General features: G+C 46.8%; 1 protein-coding gene and 1 non-coding gene across 2 annotated transcripts in view; both read right to left on the reverse strand.

Annotated features, from left to right (window-relative positions):
- Positions 1-18,714, reverse strand: part of HLCS (holocarboxylase synthetase) — a 115,064-nt gene that overhangs the window by 66,334 nt on the left and 30,016 nt on the right. The gene's annotated exons all lie outside the window — the stretch shown is intronic.
- On the reverse strand, positions 15,749-15,911 carry LOC126026871 (U1 spliceosomal RNA). The gene has a single exon (XR_007502077.1). It is a non-coding gene; the product is annotated as a U1 spliceosomal RNA (small nuclear RNA).

The following is an 18,714-nucleotide window of genomic DNA, read 5'->3' on the forward strand; positions in this document are numbered from 1 at the left end:
AGGAAGGAAGGAGGAAGAAGGACGGAAGGAAGGAAGGAGGGAGGGAGGGAAGGAAGGAGGGAAAGAAGAAAGAAAGAAAGAGAAAGAAAGAAAGAAAGAAGAAAGAAAGAGAAAGAAAGAAAGAAAAGAAAGAAAGAAAGAAGAAAGAAAGAAAGAAAGAAAGAAAGAAAGAAAGAAAGAAAGAGAAAGAAAGAAGAAGAAAGAAAGAGAAAAAGAAAGAAAGAAAGAAAGAAAGAGAGAGAAAAAGAGAGAAAGCAAGAGAAAAAGAAACAAAGAAAAAAAGAAATAAAGAAAGGAAAAGTAAGAAAGAAGAAAGAGAAAGAAAGAGTAAGAAATAAAGAAAGAAAGAGGAGAAAGAAAGAAAGAAAGAAAGAAAGAAGAAAGAAAGAAAGAAGAAAGAAGAGAAGAGAAAGAAAGAGAAAGAAAGAAGAAGAAAGAGAGAAAGAAAGAAAGAAAGGAAGGAAAGAAGGAAGGAAGGAAGGAGGAAGGAAGGAAGGAAGGAAGGAAGGAAGGAAGGAAGGAAGGAAGGAAGGAAGGAAGGAAGGAAGGAAGGAAGGAAGGAAGAAAGGTAGGTTTCGTGAGCACAGGGCCCAAACCAATTGAAAATGTGTCTCTCTGGGGCCAGAGAGATAGCATGGAGCCAGAAGGATGGTGGTTCGAATTCCAGCATCCCATATGGTCCCCCGAGCCTGCCAGGAGTGATTTCTGAGCATAGAGCCAGGAGTACCCTGAGCACTGCCGGATATGACCCAAAAACAAAAAAAGAAAGCAAGAAAATGTGTCTCTCTGGCTCTTGCACTGAACTGCTGGTCCAGGCAGTCAAAAATCACTGGGAGAAATTCCAGAGCACTGCATGGGAGGCCTCCACAAATATAAATAAATAGAAAGAAAAAAATCAAATAAATGTTTTCTTGTTTGAAGCTACATCCAGTGATGTCCAAGACTTGCTCCTGGCTCTGTGCTCACTCACAGTGCTCAGGATACCACATGGCATGCCAGGGACTGAACCCTGGTTGGCTGTGTGCAAGGTAGACTCTTCACCTACTGTGCCATCTGTCTAGCCTCAAGTAACTACATTTATTAAAACCTGCAAAATAATTAAAAACCGCTGCTTCTCACAGTAGTTCTCAAACTATGGCCCACGGGCCACATATTGTATTTGTATCTGTTTTGTTTCTTCATTGCAAAATAAGATATATGCAGTGTGCATAAGAATTCGTTCATAAGTTTTGTTTTTACTATAGTCAGACCCTCCAATGGTCTGAGGGACAGTGAACTGGCCCCCTGTTTAAAAAGTTTGAGGACCCCAGCTAGAGCCATCCTATTTGGTAGCATTCATGAGCTGTTTGGGCAAACCCGTGCCAAAAATTTTCATGATAAATAATGGTAATAGAGTTAGATCCCAAAAATAACCCACTAAAATATAACACAAGGGTATTGTGGGCCTGCTCTGGGATGGTGGTTGGGGTTCCCCCAACCAGTGACTTTCCCCCAGAAAGCTGGATAGCCACTCTGGCAGCAGTGGCTGTAAAAATCGAGTTGGGAACCGCCTTTGGGGCAGTCTGGCAGAACCTGCCGGCTCTTGGTCACACTTCAGCTGCGGATCATAATGCGGCCCCTTGAACCAAGAACAAATATTCTCGGAAATGAAAGATGGAAAAATGAAATGCGATGCAAACGGAGCGCAGGAAGACGCCAGAGCACACTGGAATATGGAGGGGGATCAAGCAGGAAGGCTGGGCTTTACCTTTTTTCCTCTCTGGTTTTTTTCTTTTGGTGCTGGAGACCACACCTGGCAGTGCTTGGGAGCTATTCCTGGCTCTGTGCTGGGGAGCGGTGCTTGGAGGGGCTAGTGCCGACATTTTGCTCAAGAGAGACCTCTGGTAGTGCCTAGGGGCTAGTCTTGTTCCTGTTTTTGTTTTGTTTTGTTTTTGTTTTTGTTTTGCTCAAGAGCAACTCTTGGTAGTGCTTGGAGGGGCTAGTCCTGATTTTTTGCTCAAGAACAAATCCTGGTGGTGCTTGGAGGCTAGTCCTGATTTTTCTTTTCCTGAAGACCAATCCCTGGTGGTACTTGCGGGCTAATCCTGATTTCTAGCTCAAGAACAACCCCTGGTGGTGCTTAGGGGCTAGTCCTGTTCCTGCTTTGTTTTTTGGTTTGCTTTAATTGGGTTTTGGAGAGTGTTGTTTGTTTATTTGCTTGGTTTATTTTTGCTCAAAAACAACTCTTGGCGGTGCTTGGAGGGGCTACTCCTGACTTTTTGTTCAAGAGAGATCCCTGTTGGTGCTTGGGGATTAGTCCTGATTTTTTTTTTTTCTTCCTCAAGAACCACCACTGGTGCTTGGAGAGGCTAGTGCTGATTTTTTGCTCAAGAGCGACCCCTGGTGGTTCTTGGAGGCTAGTCCTGACTGTTTTGTTTTGGTTTTGGTTTTTTTTTCTTTTGCTCAAGAGCGACCACCCCTGGCAGTACTGAGGATGGAACAGGGGTCAGAAAGACTGACTTAATCCACGGCCTCATTTTACATAGTTTCCTCGATCCTTTCATTAAAGCAGGGGTCTCAAACTCAATTTACCTGGGGGCCGCAGGAGGCAAAGTCGGGGTGATCCTTGAGTGCAAAGTCAGTAGTAAGCCTTGAACATTGGGGGGTGTGACCCATACAACTAAAACAAAACAAAACAAAAAAAGATTCCTCTAGGGCAGGGCCACAAAATGTTGTACGGAGGGCCACAAACAGCCCGCGGGCCGCGAGTTTGAGACCCCTGCATTAAAGGAACTCCAGAAAACCAATGATGATCTCGTAGCCTCAGAATGCTGATGAGACCTTCAAAGTTTCCCACGGCCTCCGATTAATAGTTAACACAGGTATAAAGCCTTTTTATATGACTTGGGGGAGGACAGGCAAGTCTGCAGGAAAAGTCCAAGTGATTGGGGGGGGGGGGGGGCTTTTCCAGGAGTCCAAAGGAGTATCTGCTCTCAGCTCAGCAAAGCCTCCCTCATCCCAGGCACGTCTTGGGTTCACCTACAGACTATGGGGTGCTATAGAACCCCAGCTCTCTCCTGCCTGGGATCAGCAGCACTTTAAACCCCTCTCATTTGGGGGTGGGGTACACTCAGCAGACTCAGGGGTTACTCCTGGATCTGAGCTCAGAAATCACTTCTGGCAGGCTCAAGGTACCATATGAGGTGCTGGGGATCGAACCCAGGTCCATCCTGGGTTTGCTGTGTACAAGGCAAATGCCCTACCACTGTACTATCACTCCAGCCCCTAAACCCCTCTCATTCTGACTACTCCTGTAGGGGTAAATTTTGGGGCTCACTGGTTGGCTGGTTTCCTAGGGGTTGACAGCTGCTTCCTCCAGCTTGCTTTCAGCTGCTTGTATTTTGCAGTATTCACCTTGTATTCAACCTGTATTTGACTTATATGCAGTATTCGACCCTGGAATGGATGGTGGGCAGCAAGGGGCAGCACACAAGCAACCAAACAGTCATGGAGAAAATGCATTTCGGCCAAGGTATTGAGGAGCCTCTTGGATCTTATGGAGCCAGCCAAGCTTCTAGCCCTCTGCTGCTTTCCTTGACATGTTCATTAGTCAGAGTTTAACATAAATCACCTGAGGCTCAGCATTGATATAATTAAGGGTATCTGTGATAATTAACTCAGAAAGGGTGAAAGGAAAAAGGAAAGGGTATTTTACAGGTCTATGACAACACCCTCCTCCTTATCTCAGAGTCACAGCTCCCCAAACTGATATGCCAAACCACCTTTATCCAAAAAAAAAAAAAAAAAAAAATCCCTCAATGCCCTAGACTTGCAATCACACCTTCTAGAAGCAACCAAATGGAAAGTGCCCCTCAAAATCTCACTAAGGCTACCACCATTCCCCTGCATCATTTATGCCCCTGGCGAAAGCCACTTTGAAAAATTCCATCCCAGACCATGTCACTAAGGCAGACAGAATACATGGGCTAGCAGAGCATTGATTTGGGGGGAATCTGAGGCTGGCCAGCCAAGTGAAGGCTGGCTGCTATTGTATATATTTTCTTCCAGAAATAAAATGTGCTAGCTTCCCAATCAATGGAGTCTTAGGAGGATAAAAGGGAAAGAATTGGGGTAACCATTAAGAAACTGAGGGAAAAGGGAATTTTTTTTCAGGAGAAATGAAACTTTATTATAAGGCTCTAGCCACCAGTGTGGCTTCTAAGCTAAACAGCCTCTCTGCACCCAACCTGTGTCTCGTCTCCCCATCCTTCTCTGTCCTCTTCCTCAGGCTTCTGAAATTTTTTTAGGTGTCTCTTTAGAGTAACTCTTGAGTAAAACTCACCACAGAACACAGAATGTGGAAATGCAGTATCAACTTTGGGTTTGTGCATGTGCATAAACTTTTTGTTTTGTTTTGTTTTTGTTTTGGGGCCACAACCAATGGTGCTCAGGGGTTACTCCTAGCTCTGTGCTCAAAAATAGCTCCTGGCAGGCTCAAGGGACCATATGGGATGTCGGGAATTGAACCCGGTCCGTCCTGGGTTGGCCAAATGCAAGGCAAACACCCTACCACTGTGCTATCTCTCTGGCTCCTGCCTGAACTATTTTTAAAACCCTGCCTGTTCCCCCTGGCTCATCCAGAAAAAGTACCCACAGCACAGGCTGAGGGGAGCCCTTGTGTCCCAACTCTGCTTCCCAAGCCAGGTTCTCTTGCTAGGACTTCTTCCGAGATGTTTACCCACTCAAGACCTCATGGTCCCTCCTATGCCCCGAGGAAGGTAGAAAAAATAGTTCAGGGGAAGATGATCAGAGGGCTGAAGTGATATGATGGGACTGTATGATACCATGAGTGCCACCGAGTATGACCCCAAAACACTGAGCCAAGATATCTACCAAGCACTGCTGCCTGGAACTCCAAGGACAGCCCCAAGCAATGTCCCCCACATCCCATATGGTCTAGGTCCACCCAGAGAATTCCAGAAACAGGAACCTTATGTGTTGATGACATATAAAGCCCTTCAACGTAAGTTTGGATAGTTTGCAAGGGATGTAATTCCTGGTTTAAGGAAAACTCAGTTTTGTTTAGGTTTTCTCTGAGTCCTGGCAGTGATGAAGTAGGTACTCCAAGCTCAGTGCTCAGGGCTTTCCCAGCAGTGTTTGGGGGAACTATGTGATGCTGTGTATCAAACTTTGGGCTGCCACATGCAAAGTAATTCCTCCATTTCTTTGAGCTGTCTCTCGCTAGAGACAGAGACAGTGAGCTTTTAAATAAAACTATTACATCACCCACTCTTTTTTTGGGGGGGAAGGGGGGGAACCACACCCGGCAGTGCTCAGGACTTACTCCTGGCTCTGCATCAAGAATCACTCCTAGCAGTGCTCAGGGAGACTATATGGATGCCAGGGATTGAACCTGAGTCAGGCACATGCAAAGCAAACATCCTACCTACCCTACCATCATTCCAACCTTTCATTCACTTTTTTGTTGTTTGTTTTGGTTTTTGGGCTACACCCGGCCGCACTCAGGGGTTACCCCTGGCTCTTCACTCAGAAATTGCTCCTGATCGGCTCTGGGGACCATATGGGATGTCGGGGATCAAGCCTGGGTCTGTCCCAGGTAAGCCACGTGCAAGGCAAACCACTCTACTGCTGTGCTATTACTCTGGCCCCTCATCCACTCTCTTAAATCTATTCAAAGGAATAAGAAGTACCACCAAAATACGTGAGTTCCCTCCATGGACTAATTATTTTTTAATTTTTTAACCGATTGAGGTACTATGATTTACAATATTACTACTTACAATTCCAGCATTCATGCTTCTAACACCACACCCTTCACCAGTAAACCCACCTCCCTCCTACCCAGTATCCCAACATACCGTTCAACAACCCCCCACTCCTCACCAACACACCCAGTCCTGTGAACCAGTTCTCTCATTGCGATGTCTTTTGTTTTGCCTTGGTTGCTATCTCGCTGTGTACCTGTAAGTCCCACATCTGAGAGATTGTTCTGTGTTTTTCCCTTTCCTTCTGGCTGACTTCACTCGGCAGATCATCAAGCTCCATCCATATTGCAGCAAACTGCAAGACTCGGCTCTTCCTTAAAGTTACAAGGATCCCACTGTATCTTTGGCCACAACTTTTTGCTCCTTTCATCTACAGTTGAAGCATTTGGATTGTTTCCGCACTTTTGGCAATTGCGCTGTGTGCATAAGTGTGGGTATTCGGGGCCAGAGGGACAGCATAGTGGGTAGAGCATTTGCCTTACATGTAACTGACCCAAGTTGGATCCCTGGCATCCTATATGATCTCCTGAGAATTGCCAGGAGTGATTCCTGAGTGCAGAGCCAAGAGTAAGTCCTGAGCATTACCAAATATGTCATACACACACACACACACACACACACACACACACACACACACACACAAAACATTGATCCTTTCAAATTAGTGTTTGATTTGTGTTTTGAGGATAGATACCAAGAGTGGTATTTTGGGGAGCCATCTCCACCTTGCTTTGAGCACCTCCATATATTTAAACAGCAAAGGACACCCTTCTTGAATGAAAATGTTTTCCCTTCTATAACACTGACTCCCTCCACCCCTGGACTTTATCCTTAAAATAAATATTTTCATTTTATGCCTGAAAGTCTTAACTTTCCTGTTTTACTAGTCTCCAATAAAAATATGTCTGTAAGAATGGATGGGCTTCATTGAGGAAGCTGAACAAAGTCTCAGTACAAGAAAAATCATGTTTATCTCCAGTGCCCATAAAGCTCCAAATTAAATGTCTTAAGCTCAAAGTCAAAAACTCAGGTTAAAAGCTTTCATTGCACATTTTTGTATCATTATAATGATCAATAGTATGGATGAATCAAAATTTTTTTGCGTTTTTTTTGGGGGGCCAAACCTAGTGGTGTTCATGGCTCTGCATCCAGGGGTCACTCCCAGCAGTGGTCAGGGGTCCATTTGGGATGTCAGGGATTGAACCCAGGTTGACCATTTGCAGGGCAAGCACCATCCCTGCTGTGCTATTGCTCTAGCCCATGGATCAAAATATGAGTGTCTCCAGTTTTCATCAGAACAAGGGCCAGAGCAATAGCACAACAGGTAGGGCATTTGCCATGCACGCAGCTGACCCAGATCTGATCCCTGGCATCCTCTAGGGTCCCCAGAGCTCACCAGGAGTCATTTCTGAGTGCAGAGCCAGGAGTAACCCTTGAATGCCCCCCCCCAAAAAATAAAATTAAAGTAGAAGAAGACGTCTACTAACTTTGCTCATTTGTAGCACACCGCCCCATGAAGTTGTAATCTATTTTCCTCTGCTCCCTCCTGTCAACCCCTGGCTGCACCCTGGTTCCTGGCACCCACATATTTGGTCTGAAAAGACCAGGGTCACCCATTTGCCCCAGTGGCTCCCCCAAATGAAAAGGGAATCGTGCACATGCATTTCCCCTACCCCCCACCCCCAGTCCTCAGCACTCTTGATATGGTCTAATAACCTGGAATGCCCCCCACCCACCCCTAGCTCAGGCGCACCTCACATAACATCAGCTGCCACACAAGTTTCTAATCCTCAGTGAGCAGGTGGGCCCGGCCAGCCTCCCTCCCTCTCCCCCATCTGGCTTTGGGGCTCTGCTGAGGGTGCCGAGTCCGACATTTTAATAAAAACATGGGCCACGCCTGTAAAGTTCAAGTAGAACTCTCCCTCTAAACCGGCTGCATTTCATTTCCAGTCATGAAAGTCTAAAATGATTGTAAAATAATACATCTTTCCCCACCAGCAAGCCCGTTTGCAGAGATCCGCTCAATGAAGCGTCAAATGTCCTTTCCCTTTCAGCCACTTCAATCATTCGCCTTCTTTTGAGTTGTCCTATAGCCCTAAGCTTGCAAACGTTTCGGAGCCAAACTCCATCTAGTTAGCCCGTGCAAGGGGACTCTTCCCTTCGGTGGTTCAGTAAGGCAGTGGGGGACAGTCAAAGGGAAGGGCAGAAAGGGGGAAAACCACAACAGAAAACCATCAATAAAGGGGAATCTGCCACTAGGGGGTTCCCCCCTTCAAAAAAAAAGGCACTTACACACACACACACACACACACACACACACACACAAGTACACACAATAATTGAAATTTGAGATTTTTGCAAAGGAAGCAACCCCAGAAGAAAGAAAAAGAGTAACAAATGGTGCGCCCAGGAACCAGGGCAGATAGGCAGAACTTAAGCAAAATTCTCTCTCTCTCTCCTTCCCTTCCTCCTTCTTCACTCTCACTCTCTTTGTCCTCTCTCATCTCTCTCCCTCTTCTCTCTCACTCTCCCTTCTCTCTCTGTCTCTGTCTCTTTCTCTCCCTTCCTCTTTTCTCTCTCAGGCTCTCCTTCCTCTCTCCCTCCTCCTCTCCCTCGTGTCTCTCTCTCTCCTCTCTCACCTCTCACTTTCTCTCCCTCATCTCTCTGTCCCTCTCTGTTTCTGTCTCTCTCTCTCTCTCTCTCTCTCTCTCTCTCTCTCTCACTGTCCCTCTCTGTCTGTCTCTCTATCCCTCTCTCCATCCCTCCCTCTCTGTCTCTGTCTCTGTCTGTCTCTCCATCCAGCGTGCTCCGATCGGGTCGGCCCCATGTAAGCTGCCGTGTAGACCTGCCCACGCAGTGGGAGCCCGGGCCCCGCTAATCTAGACGCCCGTGTTCACGATTCCCACAAATCCGCAGCGGAAAGCCGGGGATCACATTCCCTGGCTCGTAAATTCCTCCTAGCAGCCTCGCTGGAAGGCAGCTGGTCGGTCCGAAGGGGACTTTCATTTCCTCTCCCTAATTCGGTTTCATCTTGAACTAACATCTTCGGCCACAGATGGAAAATTGCTACTAAATTGAGGGACTAAGTGGAAGTAAATGAGTGTTAGATGCTGGCCATAAAAAAGAAAGCAAGGAAACTCCGAGGCCTAGAACGGGTTTACAAATTAAAAAGCTTCGGCTCTAATGAAGGATGCAATATGAAATGTTTCTCCAAAGAATGGCCGTGCTAGTGTTTCATTTTTCTCTTTGATTCCAGAGTGGGGAGAGAGGGCAGAGGAGGGAGGTAGTTTCTCCTGCTTAAAAGTACTAAGAATCAGGGGTCAGAGCGGTGGCGCAAGCAGTAGGGCATTTGCCTTGCAGGTGGTCAACCCATGTTCAATCCCCAATATCCCATTTGGTCCCTTGAGCCTGCCAAGACTGATTTCTGAACACAGAGCCAGGAGTAACCCCTGAATGCCACCCTCAAAAAAAAAAAAAAAAAAAAAAAAAAAGAGTCAGAGTAGGAGAGACAGTATAATGGGTAAGGCCTTGCCAGTGGCAGCATATGGTCCCCAAGCACCACCAAGAATGATTCCTGCATGCACAGCCAGGAGTAACCCCTGAGCATGTCCAGGAGTGACTCAAAAGCAAATAAAATTTAAAATAAAAATAAATGTAAAAGTAAAATAGAAAATCGGGCCCAGAGCAACAGTACAGTGGGGAGGGCATTTGCCTGGCAAAGGACTAACCCAGGTTCAATCCCTGGACCCCATATGGTTCCCAGAATGTGCCAGAAGTGATTCCTGAGGACAAAGCCAAGAGCAAGCCCTGGACACTGCTGTGGGTAGCCCAAAAAGGAAATATATATAAAGAATCCAGGACTGGAAAGTACAGTGGGCAAGGTGCTTGCCTTGCATGTGGCCAACCCTGGTTCACTCTGGTTCCCCGAGTCCACCAGGAGCAATCCCTAAACACAGAGGCAGGACGACAGCCCTGATAGATGTGAAAAATAAAAAGATCAACCAATCACTCAATCAGTTAGTGAATCAGACACAAGGGGTCAGAGTGATAGCACAGCAGTAGGGCATTTGTCTTGCATGCAGCCGGCCTGAGTTTTAAATCTGGCATCCCAAGCATCAGCAGGAATGACCCCTGAATGCAGCTTGGGAAACAAGGTCATAATAGCTACCCAAGCACTTCCCGGGGAGCCACTGCCCAGGACAGAGAATTTGTGAACTACAACAGACCATGGACACTGACTTGAAGAGCAAGAAAAGGAAACCTGCTAACTTGGACACTTCTAGCTTCTGTGCTTTCTATGGCCCAGGAAAGTGATGTGATATACTCAACATAGCCGATGAAAGGCTACAAAAATTATAGGAAAAACCCTGTTGCAAGAACCTGAGAGATAGTACAGCAAGGCAGGCACATGCCTGGCATGTAACTAAGCTGGGTTTGATCCCTGACATCCCATAGCGTCCACCTAGCACCGGTTGTGGTTCCAGAGTAACCCCTGAGCATCACCTGGTATGGCCCAAAAACTAAAACAAGCAAAAAAAATCTGTTGCTCTGATATATGTTGGTAACAAGTCCCTGGTGCAAATGCATCAAAAAGAACCAGGAAGGGCCGAGTGATAGCACAGCAGGAAGGGCGTTTGCCTTGCACATGGCTTAACAGGTTGACCAGGTTTCGATTCCAGGAGCGCCAGGAGCAATTTCTTGCACATGGCCAACCTGGGTTTGATCTCCAGCATCCCATATGGTCCCCTGAGCCCACCAGGAGTTATTTCTGAGTGCAGAGCTAGGAATAATCCCTGAGCATTGCTGAGTATGACCGCAAAGCCAAAAAAGAACCAAACAGATAAAAAATGAATTCAATCAGGGGATAAAAGAAGTGCTGAAAACGGGGCCGGAGAGATAGCATGGAGGTAGCGTGCTTGCCTTGCATGCAGAGGGATGGTGGTTTGAATCCCAGCATCCCATATGTTCCCCTGAGCCTGTCAGGAGTGATTTCTGGGCCTGGAGAGATAGCACAGTGGTGTTTGCCTTGCAAGCAGCTAATCCAGAACCTAAGGTGGTTGGTTCGAATCCCGGTGTCCCCTATGGTCCCCCGTGTCTGCCAGGAGCTATTTCTGAGCAGACAGCCAGGAGTAACCCCTGAGCACCGCCGAGTGTGACCCAAAAACTAAAAAAAAAAAAAAGGAGTGATTTCTGAGCGTAGAGCCAGGAGTAACCCCTGAGCGCCTCTGGGTGTAATCCAAAACAAACAAACAAACAAAAAGAAGAAGTGCTGAAAACATAAATCAATGGAAAGATGGTCTGTTCATGAATTGGAAAAAGCTTTTAAAATGGATAACATTAGGGGCCAGAGAGATAGCACAGACATAGGGTAAGACGTTTGCCTTGCACATGGCTGAACCAGTACTGACCAGTGTTCAATTCCAGGAGCCTGCCAGGAGCAATTTCTGAGCATAGAGCCAGGAGTAAGCCCTGAGGCCTCTGGGTATGTTCCCCCCCTCAAAAAAAAAAAGGGATAACAAAAGGATTAAACAAAGTGACCTATAGATATGAATGCAATTGCTATTAAAATTCCTATGGTTTGTTTTGAGATTGGGTAAGAGGAGGTCGTATTCAGGACATGTAGGGGCAATTCCCAGCAATACTTGGTCAACCAGGCTCCCAGTTTCCTGCTGGGGTTCAAGGATGCCTGTGTTATCTCCTGAGCCCCTAGTGACATTTTTGTTTGTTTGTTTGTTTGTTTTTGGGTTTGGGCCACACCTGTTGACACTCAGGGGTTACTCCTGGCTCTGCGCTAAGAAATTGCTACTGACTTGGGGGACCATATGGGATATAGGGGGATCAAACCTCGGTCTGCCCTAGGCTAGTGTGGACAAGGCAGATGCCTTACCCCTTGCACCACCACTCCAGCCCCCCAGTGGCATTTTAAGTAGAAACAGAAATAACAGTTCTAAAATTTATATAGATAGCACTGGAGCCAAAGTGATAGCACAATGATAGGGTGTTTGCCTTGCACGCAGCCGACCCCAGTACGAACCCAGGTTCAATTCCTAGCATCCCATACAGTCCTAGGAGCCTGCCAGGGCCGGTTTTTGTTTTTGTTTTTGAGTCACACCCAGCAGTTCTCAGGGGTTACTTTTGGCTCTGTGCTCAAAAACAGGAGCGATTTCTGAGCACAGAGCTATAGCTAGGAGTAACCCCCGAGCATTACCAGGTATGGTCCAAAAAAAAAAAAAAAAAAAGAAGAAAGAAAGAGAAGAAAAGATAAATATTACAAGGGACAAGCTTCTTGCTTTGGGAATGATGGAGAAACTGCATGGTCTCCGGAGCACCACCACTCTGAACATCGCAGTGTCTGGATCCCAAAGTCCAAAGCTGAGTATGAACAATAGACAGAAAGAAGCTGGGTGGGAGGGGCTCCTCATTCCGCCATGACTGGGAAACAGTTAAGTCAGAGGCTTTTCTATTTCTGACTCTGGAATCAAAGTGTCCCGTAGCTGGGAGGGCGTTTTCCTTGCACACCGAGGTTCAATCTCCAGCACCTCACATGGTTTCCCGAGCCTGCCAGGAGTGATTCCTGAGCACTACCAGGTATGGCCCCAAACCAGAAAGACCAAAGTGTCCTGCATCTAGGTGTCTTGAACAGGGAGGAACAAAGCATCACATTAGGAAAAGTTGCTCGAGACCAGGTGAGTTTTCAGAGAAAGGACCATGAGGAATGGGGAAGGCCTTGGTGTATGGGGGCCCTGGCTTACTCCCAGAACCCCAATACCTGCAGAAAATCAAGACAGCAGGGCTGGAGCGATAGCACAACAGGAAGAGCATTTGCCTTGCAAGCAGCTGACCTGGGTTCGATCCCCAGCATTCTATATAGTCCCCCAATCCTGTCAGGAGTAATTTCTGAATGCAGAGCCAGGAGTAACCCCTGCGCACCTCCATATGTGGCCCAAAAAACAAAAAAGACAGTGAGGCCTCAAAGGAAGGAAGGAAATGGGGAGAAACCAAGCCCTGCAATGGACCACTTAAAAGGCCCTACATTGGCAGAAGGATCTAGAAAGAGCATCTGAGGAGGAAGAGAATCCACAGCCCCTACCACCCCACACCACCATCACCTCCTCAGAGGGCCGCTCCTGAGCCATTAAATAGAAAAATGACATCAGCACCTGAATTAATGAGGATATTTTCCGAAAGGAGCCTGTGGCTAATTGCCTCTCCTCATTCTAACACCAGGCGGGCACTTTACAGCGGTCCCGAGACCTAAGCCCGGCGGGGTGCCCTGCTCCATGAGCACTTATAAGTGGGGTGATACAAGGTGTGAGAAATGAAAACTACATGCAGACAAATTCAGATTTTTTTAATATTTTCATGAGGGGCATAAATAAAGAAAAACTGGGCCCCAGGGAGCTCAGAAAATGAGAATATAGACTAGGTTTTTTTGTTTTGTTTTGTATTATATTTTTAGGCTTCAGAATACCCCAATAGATGGGGGTCAGAGAGATAGCAGGGAGGCAGGGCATTTGCCTTGCTTGCATAAGGGTGGTGGTTCAAATCCCGGCATCCCATATGGTCCCTCGAGCCTGCCAGGAGCGATTTCTGAGTGTAACGCCAGTATTAACCCCTGAACACTGCCGGGTGTGACCCCCCCCCAAAAAAAGAATACCCCAATAGCTAAGTCTCCAAAAAGTTAAGGCTTCAGTCTGAACTTCATCTTTTTTTCATTGCAGACAAAGAGAAAAGCATACAGGTTTAAGAAAAAGAAAGGGGGGCCGGAGAGATAGCCTGGAGGTAAGGCATTTGCCTTTCATGCAGAAGGTCATTGGTTTGAATCCCGGCGTCCCACATGGTCCCCTGTGCCTGCCAGGAACAATTTCTGAGCATTGAGCCAGGAATAACCCCTGAGCACTGCCGGGTGTGACCCAAAAAACCACAAAAAAAAAAAAAAAAAAAAAAAAAAAAAGAAAAAGAAAAGAAAAGAAAAGAAAAGAAAAGAAAAGAAAAGAAAAGAAAAGAAAAGAAAAGAAAAAGAAAGGGGCCAGAGCAAAAGGAATTTGCCTTGCACACAGCCGACCCTAGATGAAGCCAGTTCAATTCCTGGTATCCCATATGGTCCCTGAGTCTGCCAGGAGTGATTTCTGGTGTAGAGCCAGGAGTAACCCCTGAGTGCCACTGGGTGTGGCCCCAAAACAAAACAAAACAAAACAAAAACAACAACAATAACAAAGAAAGTAGACATGGGGCTGGAGCAATAGCACAGCAGGGAGAGTGTCTATCTTTCAAGCAGCCAATCCAGGTTCGATCCCCAGCATCCCATATGGTTCCCCAAACCTGCCAGGAGCACAGAGCCAGGAGTAACACGAGTACCACCAGGTGTAGCACAAAAGCAAAACAAAACCAAATTAAAAAAAAAAATGAACGAAGAAAGAAATGGGAAGTCATCCTGGGCTTCTGGAATAGAAGAATCAATTCAATGCAGCAGTCATTCTGTCGAAAGCCATAAAGTCTAAATAAAATCGATCTAGAGCAATAAAATGCAGATTCAGTACAATCCATAGTAAGACCCCAATGCCAACCTGCAGATATTATAAATATATCCCAGAATCATAAAAGTTGTTTAGGAACACAGAATAGCCAAAAAGACAAGGATATAAGAATAATCAAGAACAGCAAGGTGCTGACATAAAAAGAGACACAGATCTCAATGGAATAAGAATCCAGAATCACCGGGGCTGGAGGGCTCATAGAACGGGGAAGGTGTTTGCCTTGCAGGTGATCAAGCTAGTCTGGATCCCCAGTACCTCCATATGGATCCCCAGTACGCCCTGAGCTCACCAAGAGTGGGCCATGAATACAGGAGTCAGCACCTTCCCACCAATCCACACCCTCCCAAAATGTTTCTTTCTTCCAGGTATTTCAGTTCTGGCTGATCCCTCTGTGGCCTTTTCAGAAGGCGACAGGGGTATAAATTCTCCTTTTCTTCATGACCACAGCACCCAGCACCACCCCCTACACCCGCCCACAGAAAGAGCCCCACTCCACAACTTAACTTTATCAAAACTGCCAAGCCACCAAATTTGTTTCAGATCTATAAACCCTGGACCTCAATATTTTATAGTGGTGTCAGCCCAGTAGGATCCCAGGAAATCTAATGGGAAAGTTCCCAGAAATCAACCAAGTTCAATGAGTCTAAACAGGAACACAAGTGGCCAGAGAGATAGCACAAAGGTAAGGCATTTGCCTTGCATGCGGTATCCCATATGGTTCCCCCAAGCCTGCCGGGAGTGATTTCTGAGCACAGAGCCAGGAGTAACCCCTGAGCATTGCCAGGTGTGGCCCAAAAAAACATCCTGTATGGAATTCTGGGGCTCAACCCGGGTTCATCCCAAGAAATGCCCTACCACTGTGCTATTTCTTCAGCCCAGGAGTAACCCTTGAGCATCACCAGGAGTGATCCTTACACTAAAGACTCAGGAGTAACCCCTCAGCACTATCAGGTGTGGCCCCAAAATCAAAAAAATAAACTAAAAATCATAAAATCTTTCATTGTGAAGCCTGCGAGCACAGCAGTGAGCTAGGAAGCACAGGGCAGATTCGACCAGCCCCCTCCTCCTCTCCCTCCCCCCTCCAGGCAGTGACCTCAACCACTTCCTTCTCACTCATTTGAATACCCTGGTGGGTGAGCCAGACCGAAAAAACCAATATGATGAATGACTACTTGTGCAATGCCCCAAAAATGCAGCGTTCGGGCTCTTGCAGTGACGAATGCCTCTCAGGCAGAAACAACGCACTTCCGCCAAGAGTCATCGAGGCTGGGGGTGCATAGCCCCTGCAGGTGCATTTCCACCTTCCTTGGGCCAGATGGACACAGTGGCTCACACTCCCCATTGTACTGTCACTCCAGCTGACATCCTAAAAGTCAGTTTAAATTTCAGATAAAAGAATATATTTTCAGGGATCATTTTTTTCTTCTTTTTTTTTTTCTTATTTTTCAGAGGAGAGCGCGCACGCAGTCCCCCACTACCATAAATTACGAAGTCGAGTTTCCCGAATTTGGGGAAATCGCAGGGTCAGCATGCCCAGAGTGCAATGGGCAAGCCTCACCCTGGGGAAACCACCTTCGTGATCATGGAATCGGCCCTGCCAGGTAAGTATAGGGATCATTTCTATAGTTTGTTACTAGAGTAATTTCTTTTCTTTGTTAAAAAATATTTATTTATTTATTTTTGGGTTTGGGGCCACACCCAGCAGCACTCAGGGGCCACTTCTGGCTCTGCGCTCAGAAATCACTCCTGGCAGGCACGGGGAACCATATGGGGTGCCAGGAATCGAACCGGAGTCCTGGGTCGGCTGGGCAAGTGTACCTTGGGCTGTGTACACACTGGACTGTGTGTGTTTGTCCTGTAGTAACAATTAACAGTGGCAGCGGTTGAGATTGAAGTGATGGCACAGCAGCCTATGGTCCCCTGAGCCTGCCAGAAGCGATTTCTGAGCACAGAGTCTGAAATAATTCATGGGTGTGCTCCCCGTCCCCCCCAAAAAAAGAAAAATTAATTAAACTTCAGCTAACACTTGTTGTTTCTGTCTCTGAGCTCCATCTGACCCGCTTACAGACAGCATCTGTGTCTTTAGTGATGGCCTATTGCAGACCTACTGGAACATCTGTTAAGTGGATGCCACTGGCTCAGTCCTGACATGGCTTCATGAATGTGGACTGTAGTGCCAGAGTTTGCACAACAAATACAACCAGTGCTGAGAAAAATAAATATCAAATATCGTTTACAATAAAGTAACTCTGCAGACTGGAGAGGACTGTAAGAAAATGAGGTGCATCTCAGCCCATGCGCAGGGTTTGCCGGCGGGGGTGGGAGGTGTCTCTCGAAAGACGTGGATGAAATCTGACATGCCACAAGGATGAGGGAAATGGTTCCAGGGCTGAAGAACCCTCTGAACTCCTCAAGAGTGTTGGATTAACCAGTTTCTCTTCTATTCAGAATATTTCTTCTTTGATGGTGCCTGTTACTCATTGAATAGAAGTACTTTGGACTGAAGCACTTTTTGGGTTGGTGCCTTAGACCAGTTGCTCTCCATCCAAGGGTGTGGTCTTTGGGCTGCCAATAAAGCCCCAGGTCTCAGGTAGAAACTGCTTGTGGTTTTGGTTTTCCAGGACTGAGCTTGCTAGGAATGGAAGGCTGGCGGTGGAAGTCCCTGAACCTGTTTTATCTCCTTAACCATGTGTGAATTATTTTCTGTGTTTGCTTCCAGACCCACATTTCCCAATCCCCTGAGTTTGGTACTTCACTCAAAGACTTTAGTAATATCATGGAGAGATAATGATTCAAATGGGGCCTTATCAATCTAAGTTTTGATAAATCCATTTGTTGGGGAGAGACACGAGTGAAAAGAAGGTCACATTGGTGGTGGGATTGGTGTTTGGACACTTAATGCCTGAAACGACTGAATTATAGAAGAAAGAGGAGGAAGAGAAGGCTGAAGGAGAGATAAAAAAGGACAGAGGGAGAAAAAGGAGAAGAAAGAGGAAGAAGGAAGAGAGAGAAAGAGGAAAAGTAAGTGAATGGAGGCAGCTGGTAAGGCACTGATTTGTCCAGCATCACACCCAGGCACCAAGGCAGGGCTGCAAATTCCACAGGGCGTGCAAAGACAAGTCCAAGCCCCCCAGTTCCATGCTCAAACCTAGAGTCTGTCAGTGGCAATGAGATAGGACTGCCTTGATGGAAGATGGGCTCTTTCCGCAAACACATCTCACTGTGGAAAACTGACGGTAGGGTCCCAGATGGGCTGGCTCCCCTTCAGGTCTTAGAGTCAGACTGAAAACTAGGCCCAACGGGTCCGTACAGAGTTAGCCCAGCCACAGGGCCCAGCAGCTGCAGGAACAGGGGCCAGACTGTGCAGGGTGCCTGGGTTAGGCTCGAGAGAAAGTGCTCTAGAAGGGACAGACCCACCCAGCACCAGTGCTTTGGGCCCTGAAGAACTATGTCCAGTTCCTGTGACACCCCCAGACAGCCTTCCTCCCACTGAGTGGTACAATGACAAAGAACACCTCAGGGTTTCCAAAAGTGAAATGATCAACGTTGAGCAATTAGTTAGACAGAGAAACAGGGAAGACGGTGAGAGGATAATTTTTTTAATCAGTTAGAAAGGGCTGGAGCGACGGCACAGCAGGGACGGCATCTGCCTTGCGTGCAGCTGACCCAGGTTCAATCCCTGGCAGCACATATAGTTCCACAAGCCCACCATAAGTAATTCTGAGCACAGAGTTAGGAATAACCCCTGAGCACCACCGGTGGCCCAAAAACCAAAAACTAAAAATTAAAAATCAGTCACAAAGGTTAAGCATTCAGAATTCCACAGACTCACGTGAGAACAGCTTTGGAAATGAGAAGCCAGAATGTAACAGGTAAACCTACCCAGGTGTTGAACGGGAGCCAAAAATAATTTTTTTAAATGCAGTCCAGGGAGAACTTTCCAAAATAATCCTCCAGGTCCATGTGTCAAAGGTCTGAGTTCTATTCTAAGCCCTAATTTCCAAATAAGTAATCTTCCACCATCTCTCTTTAACAGCACCACACGAGGGCTGGAGTGGTAGTACAGCGGTAGGGGGTTAGCCTTGCATGCTGTTGATCCAGAACGAACACAGTTGGAGCCCCAGAATCCCATATGGTTCCCCAAGCCAAGAGGGATTTGTGAGTGCTGCTGGATGTGCCCCCCCCCCCAGAGAAACACGCTGACCAAACTTCAGGTATGCCAGTTTGGGGGCTCATATCACCAGGGCTGTTTGGAGCAAATGTGGGCACCCTCCCCATGTCTTCCTTCTTCCTGGAATCCTGGCAGCTGTAACCACACCCACAAATGCAATTACCATGTTTGATCCAGGCCAGCTCCATAGACTCGCTCTCTTCTCATCTTCTCAAACAAGATATAAACCAAGCCATGAAAG

The sequence above is a fragment of the Suncus etruscus genome, chromosome 13 (assembly GCF_024139225.1).
Source record: "Suncus etruscus isolate mSunEtr1 chromosome 13, mSunEtr1.pri.cur, whole genome shotgun sequence".
Classification (NCBI taxonomy): domain Eukaryota; kingdom Metazoa; phylum Chordata; class Mammalia; order Eulipotyphla; family Soricidae; genus Suncus; species Suncus etruscus.